General features: G+C 42.8%; 1 protein-coding gene across 15 annotated transcripts in view; it reads left to right on the top strand.

Moving 5' to 3' along the window:
* The window catches only part of ELMO1 (engulfment and cell motility 1), a 310,022-nt gene that overhangs the window by 215,285 nt on the left and 80,650 nt on the right, over positions 1-14,087 (top strand). Inside the window, exon 1 of one of the 15 annotated variants that reach the window (XM_040545692.1) lies at positions 11,124-11,351. The exons of the other annotated variants lie outside the window; for them this stretch is intronic. The gene's annotated coding sequence lies outside the window, so the exon portion shown is untranslated. Of the gene's footprint in view, positions 1-11,123; positions 11,352-14,087 lie in introns of those variants that run through there. 15 annotated transcript variants of the gene reach the window in all.

Here is a 14,087-nt window from a genome sequence, read left to right as displayed (position 1 = left end):
TGGTCTGGGATTTTTTTTTGGTAGTTTTGTAAATTTTTTTTTTTTAGCTAAACTTCCATTATTTGCAGGATCTAACTATTTGCTCTATGCTGCTCCACTCTCCGGGGAAGTTTATTTCTTTTGTGCACAGGTTTCTGGCCAAAGGACAGTGCCATCTAAATAGACAGAACATACAAATGGTTAAAAAGGAGAAAGGAACGGTGATATAAATATTTTTTAGTTGGATAACAAGAATAGATAAGTGAGATTTTGCATCATGTTGCCAGCAGAATCAGTGGTAGAGTTGGGAAATCCATCTGCACCTCACTTGTTAGTGCTTTAAAGACAAGACAACCCTTTCTTAGTTTCTTTTCTCCTGTACTGATGCATTATTCTGTTAGCAAGAAGACATTTTTTCTTCTTTCCTTTTCCCTGTCCCTCTTTTTCTGTGATGGAAGCACCTTCCACACTTAAGCAAGATTTTCTTCCCTTTGTTTGCATCCTTTAAAGGTTAAAGTAACAAAATGCTTGGATACAGTGTTTGCTACATTTTTGTTGTAAGTTTCTGAAATGACCCTGTGTTGGACTTGGGACAGTAATGAGAAAGGATAAGTTAAAAATGAAGAGATGGCATTCATACTGTCTTTCTGTTCAGTCTCATGTGCAGCTTTAGTAAACAGTAAGCATAAGAGAGCAAGAACAAGAGAACTGGAACTATCAGAAACTGAAATTTTGGTTAAAATTTTTCTCTCTTTAAATAACAAGGAAGACTATAGTCATAAATGATGAATTTAATAATCAAGCAACATTTGTCAGTTTGTACATACACGACCACAGCACACACCATGCTTGCTGTGATGACGAAGACAAACTGGGACAAGCTGTACTCACAGCAAGCCTAGTACTGCAGCTGGCTTTGGGCAGGCTCCTGCAGCTGTCACAGATGTTACAGGTGCTCTGGGTTGGGTGTAAGATCCACGTGTGAGTCTGGGACCTTGGATCTAGAAGCAGGTACCTTCACACTGCCTGGCTTCAGTACAAGCAGGGGTGCTGTTGCTGCCAAGGAGAGACTGTGCCCCAGCCTTTTCCCAAAACAGTTCCTCACTGTCCAAATTTGAAATCTAGTTTCATGCTAACTCAAAAATATTAAGCCCCACTAGATAGGATAGCTCAGGTGTTGAAAGCAGCTAGATGTCACTGTGGGCTGTAGTTCCAACAGAAAGGTTGTCTACGGTGACGGTATCAAAAAAGAGTGATATTGGAAGCTTTGCATCCTACAGAGCAAAGCTATTCTGATTAAACTAATAATTTTAAAATAAGAAGGCTGCAGAGAGGGACCAAGATAACCAGCAAATCACTTCTTTCTATTTTTCTAAATAGTACAAAGTGTTATTAAAAATGAAATAAATTAAGAGCTGTTAAAAATATATCCAGGAATCAAAGGAAGAAAAGCAGGCATAAAAAATGTGCAAGCACCAATAAGCTGCGGAAATTTTCCTTGGACACGTTGCAGTACCTTTTCAAAGCAGCATATGGGGTTTATTCTGGTGACTCTAATTTTAACATGAATGGAAGTCACGTGGAATACTCCTGGCATACTGCTTTGAAAATATATCCCTTCACGATTAAGGAAGACTGAAGTCTTTTTAAACCTCTCTCTCTCTTATTTTTTATTTTTAACAATTCTGAAATGCTTCACAGGAAAGCATTAATGGAATGAGAATGCTACAACCTTGTATAAAGTAGTAATGTAACAGGTAGAAATACTACTGGCTTAGCACTGTAAATATGTTTGTGTTTCAGAGCCCCTGGGAATGGGAGGGAGAAGACACAAAACTTGGAGTTTGTATCCACTTTTGCAACTGCCTCTGCATTGCTTGACCTTTATAAATTTGTCTCTTTGCTTTTGAAGTAATGATTCCACCTACAGCTTGCAAAGGAGCAGGGAGTACATTCATCTGTATTGTATCCACAAGGATAAAATAATTGGGGGGGGGGAGAGATCAGAAAACACCCAGGGCTGTCTATTCCTCTCTCTTTCTACTATTTGTACTATTTGCTACATCAGAACAAGTTAAAGAAAGATCAAGTTCCATCTGTCAGTCTGTCTTTCCATCTCCCTCTTATCTGGTGCACCCAGCTGAGGACAGAGTCCCTGTCAGAAGCCCACCTCTTCCTCCCTATGTTGCCTCTCTGCTGCAGCAAGGCTTGTAGTTGATGGGTTCACTGGTTCTTCAGACCTGTGCAAAAATTTGGATCCAAAAATTGCTTTGAAAGAAGTTGAGCATGATACATTGAACACAGTTTTGAAACACAATCTCACATATTTTGATGGACCTGTTAAAAAGCTAGGACTGACTGTTCAGGAGTCCCAAGGAAAGCCATGGGACTCCAGTACATCATCCAAAGAAGCTTAACTTTTCACTGCAGTTGGGATGTATAGTCTCTTTGGAAGATGTAAAGATACCAGCCATATATTGGGCAGGAGCAGATATTATCTTGTTTTCTGACATCATGAAAAGTTTATAGTAAAACAATCTTAGATTCATCAGTATTGGCTTTTTCACTCCTTAGTTATAAGGGGTAGGGGTGATATAAATGGTATGAGTTTACAAAGTCTGATCTTATAACATCTCAGAGGTATAGAAGTGTGACATGAGCCAGCAATGTGCGCTCGCAGCCCAGAAAGCCAACCGTATCCTGGGCTGCACCAGAAGAAGTGTGGCCAGCAGGTTGAAGGAGGTGATTGCCCTCCCTCTGCTCCGCTCTGCACTTGTGAGACCCTACCTGTAGTGTTGTATTCAGTTGTAGGGCCCCCAGCCAAGAAGGACATGGATGTATTAGAGAGAGTCCAGAGAAGGGCCACAAAGATGATCAAGGGGCTGGAGCACCTCTCCTATGAAGACAGGCGGAGGGAGTTGGGGTTGTTCAGCCTGGAGGAGGGAAGGCTCTGGGGAGACCTTATAGTGGCCCTCCTGTACCTAAAGGGGGCCTACAGAAAAGCTGGGGAGGGGACTCTTTGTCATGGGTTGTAGTGATAGGACAGGGAGTAATGGTTTTAAACTAGAAGGGTGTAGATTTTGATTAGATATAAGGAAGAAATTCTTTACTGTGAGGGTGGTGAGGCACTGGGACAGGTTGCCCAGAGAAGCTGTGGATGCCCAATACCTGGAAATGTTCAAGGCCAGGTTGGATGGAGCTTTGGATGACCTGATCTAGTGGGAGGTGTCCTTGCCCATGGCAGGGCATTGGAATTAGGTGGTCTTTAAGGTCCTTTCCAACCCAAACCATTCTATGATTCCATTTTTTAGCATTGGCTTTTATCAGTGTGTGTGTGTGTGTGTATGTGTATGAAAGGCTGAAAATATTAGCAGCAACAAAACACCCACAAAGCAGTGAGTAAAACTTTCCTAGGAAATTAATGACATGATATTCCTGTAAGTGCTCTTTTAATTTTTAATGTCTGCATCTGCAGTCAAGAATGGCAAAGAACAAAAGACTGAATGATTTTAGCAAGCTGCTTGCTGCTGTGCCAATCAAACCATTGATATATCCAGTAGAATAAAAATTCTTGCTGAGTGCCCTCCTGGTGGCAAATGAGCACAGGGTGAACAGCGGAAAGACCTATAAGTCTAAGAAGTCCCGTTGTTTTTGGGAGCAGGGGTTCAACGAAGGGATGAAGTACAAGGTGGGATTTGGTGGGATTTGTCTCTGAGATGGCAAGCATGGCCATGCTGCAGTATTGATGGCATCTTTAGCAAGTGGATGATTGAGACTGCAGAAATACGCACTCTGCAGATCAATGAGCGAGAGACTCATTAGTGGGAAGGAAGTTATGAGCAGATGCAACAGTCCTGACAAAACGAGCCAGAACACTGATAGAGCTGGGCCTGGTGTGTGGACAGAATGTGAAGTAGGGTTGCTGGAGGGAGGTTCAGAGAGTCCTTTCCGACAGCCGGTCCTTCCTACCCATCTTCAGAGAAAACAGTCTTAACAGTTACTTGGAATGTTTTGAAAAGGATAAGACAGAAAATGTCCATAAAAACATACAGATGAATACAGACACAAAGACAGTGAGCGGTATGAACAGACACCTGGTGAACTTCCAAAGATGCAGAGAAAAGTGACTTTTCCTTTCCTAATATATTTTTCCTTTTTTTCCCCTTCCAACTGAGAATGTGAGGTTTATTTTTATAACTTTGGTTTTGTGTGGGCTGCTGCTTTAGGGCTCAAGCATCTCCCCTGATTCGCAATTTCTCATTGCCTCTCTTACTAATACTTACTTATCTTGGTACCACCAAGCCAAAAAAAAAAAAAAAGTTGCCTGCCTTTTCTCCTTTTCAGAAAACCTTCACCAGTGGTATATTACATCAGGACACTGCACTCACCTGTCCTTCAGACCTGTGGATTTTCCAAGTGGGGGGTTAGTTTGCTTTATTATTATGCGTTGTTTCTCCAGTCATTCTGACACGGTTGCCACTTTCCAGACTTAAAAATGAGATGCACTAGGCAACAAAAGAAAGAGGGTATTTATATGAGATTTATTTAAGCAAGAGACTTCATTTAAACAAGCCTATTTATAAAGCCAGGCTATTTATACTACCCATGGCTGTGAATGGGCGTGTGTGGGCACACTTCTGTTGTGCAAGCACCACGTGTTTGGGGTATGTATATTTGGCTGCATGCTTCCATGTACGTGGGGAAAGACTGCAAAAGTGCCTGTTAGTGCCTTTGAGAAGGGGGTGTTTGCAAACCCTAGATTAACCTTGGGAGGCTCTGAATCCTGTGGAAACAAAGGTGTTCTACCAGGGCTTGACACAGGAGGGGTAGTAGCTCATTTTGTGAGCTCTGAATTGCCCTGTGGTGGTGTGGAGGGTATTGCCCTCCCTAGCTAAAGCTAGTGGCCACTTGGTAAATTGCTCTTATCAGAATATACTTGCAAAAAATAACAATGTGGGAAACAGCCCTGTTTTCAGTTTATGTGAGCGTTAATTTCCCTTTCGTGCATGTGTGAGGTGGAAGCAGATGGAGTTTGTTCTTCACAAGAAAGTGTGTTGGGTGCTTGCTGAACCTGGAGACTTGACTTGTGTTTTCTTCTCATTAAGGATGGTCTTGGCAATCCCTTTGTGCACCTGCAGGGCCTTCTGACACCCTTCCATGTGAGTCTGCAATGCAAAAGTAGTGTGAAATGAATAGGATACATGGTGGCTAGGCCCCCATCAACAGCTCTTAAAATAATGGTCGTGAGGTCTTTGAACAGCAGCTGAGAAGGTGAACCAGGGCAGAGAGAATTTTAATCAAACTGTTTTCAGTACACTCTCTTTTGAAACATCATCAACCAGCATTGTCATTTGGTTCTTAATGTGCAGAATCACACTGGCACAGTTCCTCTAAAGGCAGTGTGTCTGGGTGTTATTCCTAAATAACACAGAGCAGAAGCTTTTGAAATTAAAACACACACACAGAAAATTCTCCTGAATGAAAATCCTAATTTCTTTTTCTGGAGTGTCTAGACAAGAATATACAGGGCTTTTAGAAATCCAGAGATGTTCACTAATGTCATCCATTGTGCAATTCCTAAAGTTGTGTGCAGGTCTCACAGTACTAACCTCTTCTCTATGAGCAAAAGGGAGCATGAGTTGTGTGTGAACAGATTTTATCTTCCCGTGCAGCAGATGTCCTGACACATGGACTGCTGCAGTCAGTGGGGTAAGTAATCTCCTGTTTAAGTAGTTTCTAAGTACCTATTTGTTATTAAAGTATTAAAAAAAATCATACATCACTATTTAAAAGTGAACCATGACATCATCAGAGTAAATTCAGATACCTGAGTTGGATAAATTTTTCCTTTTTTTTTTTGACCTTCCTATCGTTCTCTGATTTTGTTAAAAGCTGAAAAGTAAAATAAATCATTCCATTGCCATCTTATATGATCAAGCAGAGATTTAATCAGCATCTTCTGGAAGAACTTAATGCCCTAATGAATAAGATGGAAGGGAGCATGCTTGCGTGTAAGAGAGGCAAGACCAAATCCGTACATGGCATGCTCCATTTCAGCAGAGGCGGTAGCACAATGTTCATTTCTCAGTTCCCATCCTATGGAGAGGAAGCATTAAAGGAAAGTCTCAGACCATTTGGATTGCAGATAAATCCAGCCTGTGTCTCTTGTCTGGCAGGCTGTGCAAAGCAAGTGCTGGAGAAGTAGCTAAAGGTAGAAGAGTATTGTGGGTATAACGATGCAGTGAAATGAAATTGTTCTGTCCTGGCCATGTGTACTCCACACCAAGTGAGTGAATGAAAGAACTGAGATGAAGATCACATGATGGAAAGTTCTCTCAGCAAAGTGTCAAAGGATTTTCGATACAAATGAACAAGCACTTGAACAAAATGGGAGAGGATGGAGCAGGGAAATCCTAAACCCAATGTGATATACTAGGCAGAGAGCACTCTCATAGGGTAAATATATAGGAATTTAAAAAATAGAACAAAGTAATCATTGCGGCCTTTGCAGTTGTGTACTTGGAGGGCTGTGTAAGGAATCTTGAAGTTGATGATGTGTACTGTGAAACCTTTTTCTGTCTAGTGCCATAATTTGTTGTAATTGATTTGAAATTCTAAAGTGCCCTCTCATGCCATATGACTGCTATGTATACTTGAAATGGCAAGACTCAAACATTGCAGATGACTGCAGGGGTTCATGTATTTTAAGGTTGCTTTATATGATAGTGTGGAGTTAACACTGGAGGTGGAAACAGAGCCTACAGTTGTGCTGTCTAGACTGGGAAGTCTCCTTTCACCACCCAGACTGTATGTAATCATTTAGCAATAGGAAAACTGAGAAATATTCCTGTCAGTTCCTGTAGCCAATTTTGGGATTGTTTGTAGGCTGTCTTTGGCTTAGCTGAAGAACTTCAAAGGTTGTCAAAGAAGATGAAGTATTGCAGATTCAACACCCTTAAGACAGTCATCGTCCAAACTGTTGCTGTCTATGTCCAAGACCATCATATGAACCTGCAAAGTTCTGATTTCATTCATATGTAATGGGTAGAGATTTTCTTTACCCCACCTTCCTGCATCGTAAAGGCAGAGTGATATGATTTAGAGTGAATGCAGTGGACTGAAAGTGATACACTGCACAACCAATATTTCACTGCTGCAGCAGTCCCTGTTTTACCACCCTGAGTGCTCCATCAAACCCACAGGCAGCATCTAACTATCTTTTAACATATGCATGCATCCTCAGAAGACGGGGGGGAGCTTGTCTAGTGGTGCGGGAAGAGACTTGAATGCTCCCTGTGTTCAAAATACAAGCGAAAGTAGTGAATACTGAACATGCACATTGGTGCCTGGATGGTGGAATCAAAGCAGTCCATGCTTTGCAGAATGAAAGGTTCTATGTTTTGTAATTCATATAGACCTTCCTGGATGATACGGTGGCAGATCACCTCTGAAGGTCATGTCTAATCTGATTTGCAAAGCTGTGTTCCTGACAGTGTTTTCAGCAGCTTACATGTCACTGAGGTTTCCTAGTCAGATTAACTGTGTGGTTTGTAGTAAGGCTGTCTTCAGTGGCAGAAAGGATAGACATTTCTTTATACTGTGGTCCAGCATTTTCATTTTTCCTTTGAGCAGATGCACAAAAGCTTATTTCAGTTGCATTAACATTTAAACAAACAAACAAAAAAAAAAAAAACTGAATGTTTGAAATAAAGTGATGGTAAAGGAAGTGTAAGATTTTCTGATACTAGGTTTTGGGTGAAACTGAGCTAAATGTGAAATACAGCCTTAAAAGTTTCTGAAATGCTTTTCAAAAGTATTCAGAAGTATTTTTCTGTACCTGGAACCCAGTACGGACTGGGTCCTAACTTCTGCTTCATGTGAAAAGGTAATCTGTAGGTATTCCTGGGATAAGTGAATAGGACTGGCAGTTCCTGGTGTAAGTCAGCTGCTTCTACAAATGGACTTTTGAAAGAGTCAGAAAGCTCACTGAAAATGGGCAGGTAATTTATGATCTTGGATGAGGAGTCACTGGGAGCTGACCAGCAATTCTGTGACTTAGTTTTAGTAGGTTAACCATCTTCTCCATGTAGGTATCTAGAATAAAAAAAAGTAAAATCCACGATCTGGAAGGATGAGTAAGCATTATATCACCATTGATTGTTTCTCAGCTCCCACACACAAACAGGTCTCTGCTCATGACAGCATCCTTCTGAGAGTGGCTGTCGGATTGGCAAGAAGCATCTTTGGTGTGAAGCCTTCCTGGAAGTCGTTGAGCCTTTCAGTTGAACAACTTCATTTTATCTCACATTCTTAGAAGATTTTTCACAAATCTACTTTATTATGTGTCTTTGAAATTGCCTGGATTTTTCTAGCCTTGAATTTTTGATCTCCTGTAAATGCTTTCTTATGCATTTGCGCCCTGTCCTGCTTCAGAGTGCAGCAAAGTTCTTAATCCGTTTGTTCTTTCACCACAACCTTGGGAGGAAAGGAAATGCAATTTACAGGAGGGATTACTAAGAATGAGTGTGGCAAAGGGTGAGGTTTCCTGCAGTTAAATCTAGCAGCTTGTTGCTGTCAGAAGCAGCCATCGCTGTCACTTCTGCTCCTTTCCTATGGCAGGGAAAGGCCTTAAAAATGGGCTTTCTGAGTTCCTGACTGGTTGCCCTAATCTGGGGCGCAGTTTTCTGCCTGTCAGTGGGTGAAATGCAGATGAAGAGTTTTGGAAAGTGGGCCAAGGAAAGGTTTCTCAGATACGTCAAAGTGGCACTGATAATCATTACGTTTGTTCAGAGTAGTGCTTTGTTAAACAAAACCTAATGGAGGGTTTTGAACTCTGGGTATCATACAGCAGAAAGGAGCAATTTATTCGATTAGGAAGCTCTCCAATTTAATATTGGTTTAAAAAACAAATTTCAGTGTTGAGACCCACTAGGAGCATTACAGTTGTTTTTTCTGTCATTTTATGTATTTATGGTTTGTGTGACTATTTTAAGCTCTACATGTTGACAACACTTTCAGTCCATAAGACACAGCAATTAGAGCTAGCAAACTGAACATTGAAACCGCTGAGCTGCGTTATCATTCACACACAAATGATGGGGTACGCTCCACATCCTCAAACCACCCTCTCCCCTGTGTGATTTGGGTAGAAGGAGCAGGGGAGAGGGATGGAACTGGAAAAATTTTTTTTTTTCCAGTCAGTCCTGACGGCAAATCTAGGGTTTTTAATTAGCTTCCCTTCCCCTAAAATGCACATGAACATCTTTCCACAGTTTAAGGTTTCAGAACTAAAGGAGTGACCACAAAAGCCTGCAGGCTCAGGGTAATGATTACAGAGACCATGCTGCAGGAAGCAGTAGGTCATGCTTCTTTAAAGGAAAATGAAAAGCTAGAAGTACAGCATTGCAAGAAGTGAATCCTTAGGACATCCTGATCTGTTTAAAAAACATGGTTCTCTTCAAAACTCATTTCTAAGTCAAAAATGAGAATTGAGTGAGAGATGCCTTGAGAAGACACATCTGGTGCATCTCTTTCTGTTCTTGGCCTTGCTCTTGAGCACTAGACTCACAGGCTTCAAAGACCTGCCTGGACTTCAGATTAGGCCCGCAGGAGGCTGGCAGAAGAGATTTAACCAGATGTGGCCTTCATTATACAAGGAGATCTGGGAGTCCACCTGCAGGGCTCTGTCAGGCTGTGTTTTAAAACGCCGCTACTTACAGTGATTATTGCAGTGGATTTCTCTTATTAGAACAATACAGGATTTTTATTTTTTTCCCCAGTGGTCTTCATTTTTTGTTCTTCTTTAAGTTAAATAAATGGAAATAAATGTTCATGACAAAGGAACACGTCTTCCTTTTTTTCATCTGAAATTCTTCTCTAACACCATTACAATAGTATGTCAGCATCTCATAGTCTTTCTGGTTTTATCCCTGTAATATAAATGGATGCATTTAGGTAATATTCCCATTTTACAGATTCAGTAACAGAAGATGGAGTAAGTGAATGGTGTGTTTGGGTGCCCCAAAGAAAGTCTGAAGAGCAGCCAAAATTGCCCCAAACTGCCAGGTCCCTTTGCTGACTTCACTGCTGGCCTATGGATCTCCTCTCTCTCAACTGTTGCTTCCTCTCCTCTTCTGACCTAGTTGTCTCTCCTTTCTAGTATTGTCAGGGGGTAGGACAGAGATTCATATCTATGGACAACAACCTTTTTGAGCCTGAAGGTCTCCTGGTGGCCTGTTTCATCAGCCCCAGGCAGAACAGGGAGAGCTGGTTGCATCAGGGCTCAGGTAGCCTCCTGTGGATGTTGGGTGCAATTTTGGAAGACTGCGAACAAAAGAGCAGATTGCTTGGCAAGCTTCATAATAGCGGTGTCAGTTTTGATCCCAATTTGGACAGGTGCAGTTTAAGGAACTGGAAAGTGAAATGTAGCATTTTGATGGCCTGTACAGTAATCTGGGCTCGTGTTGGCCCATTACTCGAACTGGAAATAGGGGTAATGGGGTAGTGTCTGGGTACGCAGGGAGCATGCCTCCTTAGCACACACATATGTACAAGTGAGTGCTCCTGGGGTACGTCTGTGCATAGACGTGTTTGCACAAGGAGAAAGCCAATGTGTGCACAGCTCTGCCTGTGTGCACTTTCCCAGTGCCTGTGAAAAGAGAAGGCAAACTCGCAATGAAACCAGCAGTGAGAGCAGAGGAGAGCGGCGAGATTGCAGTTGATTATGAGCCTGGCAGCAGATGTGCTCCACAAAGCCAGCCCGCTGCATCCAGGCAGTTTCCATGGTGATGGAGCCAGTAATTGCGGAGCTCGGCGAGCTCCCCCACCAAGGTGGACGCGGGTGCCTTGTCCCCACCGGCTCTTCCTCACTCCCTCCGGGTCCTGGGGAAGCCAAGTCGGGAGGGGGGGGACACACGGAGATGGGGAGCTGGGATTATTTTTTCTTTATTTTTTCTTTCTTTATTTATTTCCTCCTGGCTGACGCTGGGAGAGGGGCGCTCTTCCTGGGAAATATGGTCTCCCGAGCTGCGAAATAAATGGGCAGGAGTTTCCCCGAAATGGGAGCTGGCTGCCATTGGCTGCCGTTGCCCCGCCGTGCCAATGGGAGCCCGACCGGCCGTCGGCACCCACAACATAAGCAAAGCTACATGCTCGCCCAGTGGCGCTGGGACCGGCAAAAAAAGGTGTGCAAAGGGGGGGGTCCCTCCTCTCACATGGCTACGCCGAGGACGGATCTCATTAGAGAGCCTCATCGGAGACCATCTGCTGCTCGCGCGCATTGTGCCTTCTGCAAAAAGCAGCATTAAGTCACTCGCTCACTGTCGTGTGGGAGGCGAATTTGTCATCGGGAAGGATGGAGCTACGGGATCTCTGTAAGTAAATCCCTGTACTTTATCTTGCTGTTGCAGCCCGAGTGCGGATCGATAAGCAGTGTCATTGGTCAAGGAGCGGCGAAAGGAAATTAGCAGCAACTGTAAATAGCGGGAAGGGTCTCTTGGTTTTGTTTCACACGTAGTCAGCTGTGTTCTTAGTAATGGTTCCAGGCATTGGACAAACTAGTTAGCTGTTTGCTTTGCCTTGGGTGGTTGTTTAACCTAATTAAGATGAGTCTGTGCAAGGATGCTCTATTCTCAGAGGCATTTCAGGATCCTCTGGGTTTGAAAAGGAGAGCGAGCCACATGGAACAGAATAGTGCCGGCACAAAACTCTGAGGTGTCCGTGTGCAGTCACCGGCACTTGTACTGTCAGCGTATAATGATAACAGGTGCGATATTGCAATGGTTTGTAAAGCGCTAGTTCAGACACTGAGCCAAGGAAACACGAGTTGCTCACCATGCCTCGCTGTTCTCAGCACAGACAATCGTTGCTTTTCCTGCCCTCTCTCTTCTCTTTTCTTTTTCATTTCTCTATTGGAGGAGACTTTAAAAAAGGCATGTAATTCAAAAGCTTTCTTGCTTGTTGATGAAACAGGTGAGTGCATGGTAAGTGTGGAAGAGTTTCCTTATTCAGCATTGCAGAATGTGGTAGAAGTTGATTCCCTCGCCTGTTGGGACTCTGCATTTGCTTCTGTAAAGCAGAAACAGTACATTTAGAAGGGTGGGGGGTGGGAGTGTGCAAATCTGTCCCTGTGTAGCCCTCTGGGGTTACTTGAGTTACACCAGCTATGAATTTGGTTCAGCATTGTTTGTCTTTTACCAGGTATTTGCCATTAGACTCAGTGCTTTGCTGTACAGAGCTGGTGAATGATTCTGCTTAACCCTCTCAGAGGCTGTTGTCATCTTAGCTGGTTTGTGAAAGCATATAGGAGGGAGGACAGGAGCAAAAAGATGTAGAAAAAAGTTTCTGTATTTTTACTCTGTGCCTGAGCTAGTCAATGGGTGTAAGGAATTTTATAGTAACCAAATTAGGTGTACAAATCAGATGAAGCTGACTGCCTTTTAGGGATCCATTTTCAGTGTGTTGTGTTCATTTTAGAATAAACGCAAAACTTCCTTTCCCGATGCTGGGAGCTGCTGGGAAGCGGCATTGCTGCCTGGAAATCTCATGCTGAAGGTGTGCTTTTTGGAGAAGGCTTAGCTGGTCAGCTTTGCTTTAGAGATGCTGCCTTGCAAGTTGTGGCAGGAAGGTGTATCTGAGCTTATTCCTTCTGTTGAAGGAATCAACATCACCTCAGATGTCGATGCAGAAAGGAATTGTTAGTGTTTTAAAGAACCATTCGATCCAATTAAATTAGAGAAATACAGAACGTGGAAATCAGTGCATTGATTCACTGAAAGTGTCTGCTGGGGAAGGCTATAGTAAGCTCCTCTGTCTACTTTTGAGTGTTAAACCTGATGTGTAACTAAAGCAGGAGAACCCCTCATTACGTTTGACTTACTGCCTTTTCTGGAGATGTGGGTGCAAGTCACTCTCCCTGTGCTTTCCAGGGATATTGGGGTCGCCTTTTATTGAAATGGTGGCCCCAGGCATCCCTTGGCACTGGACTTAAAAGCAGTGTATTTTTCCTAATCTGTGCAAAAGAGAGAGAACTGTTAGCTCTTACGGCAGAACTTATTTTTGTTTAGCAGTGATGGAAGTGGCAAAAATAAATTTTTTGAAATAGATATTTGGCTGCTCTGTCACCTTCCCCTGAGACTTGTATCATACACTTGTATTTGCTCAGCACTGATGTAGCTGAAGATCCCATCATGTACAGCAGTCTAGGCAAAGAGATGTGCCCACTCCCCATCCTAGAGGTGGATGCTTTGATCTAGGCTGAGATACTCCATAAAAAGTTGAGGGAGAACTTGGACTCCTGCACATCTGGGCATGGTTTGTCTCTGGCTCCAGACTGGTCATTTGATACACATCAAAATGAAGCTCCATTGCATCTTCCTGAGTTTTTATTTCTATACCTCCTACCTTCTGCTTTATTTTCTGATTGATAAGGTAGGAGCCTAGGAGAATGTTTTCTTTTAAGGTCACTGCAACTTTAATATGATATTTTAGTTCTTGTTAATGCTCCAGGGATATAGCTCAAACAATACAAACCTCTTGAGTTTAGTCACTCACATCAGACAAATAATATGTGACTGTTCCTATATCTCCCATAACCTTGTTTAAAGGGATTTGTTTACTTGTCTATCCCTGTGCATTAGCAGATAAAAGGAGGGCAATGGGGAGGGAGAGGGAGAGCCTATAACTGCTAAGCTTTGTATGGTGCATTATACCAGTCTGTCTGAGGGCTTCAAACCACAGTAGTGCTGGAGGTAGAAAAATCTGTGCTGCAATCAAAGCCACATTTGCATTAGATTTTTTGACCTGATGGTGCAGAGAACAGTTGCTTGTCATTAATGCTTGGGGATGATCTATGTGGGAGAAGCATTTCAGATTCCCAGGCTATAAGAGTTCCAGCAACAGAGGAGTGAGTAGGCTTCAGTGAGAGCTGTGGCATGCTGGCAGCAGTTGGGAGGACACAGAAGCTGAAAAATGCTATCTTGGGGTAGCTCTAATTGATTGCATTGGAAAACACTTGGTTTGATGGGCTCATATGTCTTCTAAAATGCTTGGTGCCAGACCAAATTGGCATACCTCCATTGACTTACACTAGAAACCACCAGACATTGATC

The sequence above is a fragment of the Cygnus olor genome, chromosome 2 (genome assembly GCF_009769625.2).
Source record: "Cygnus olor isolate bCygOlo1 chromosome 2, bCygOlo1.pri.v2, whole genome shotgun sequence".
Taxonomy (NCBI): Eukaryota; Metazoa; Chordata; class Aves; order Anseriformes; family Anatidae; genus Cygnus; species Cygnus olor.
Note: the sequence above shows the minus strand (reverse complement) of the source record. Positions and strands in the feature narration are given on the sequence as shown.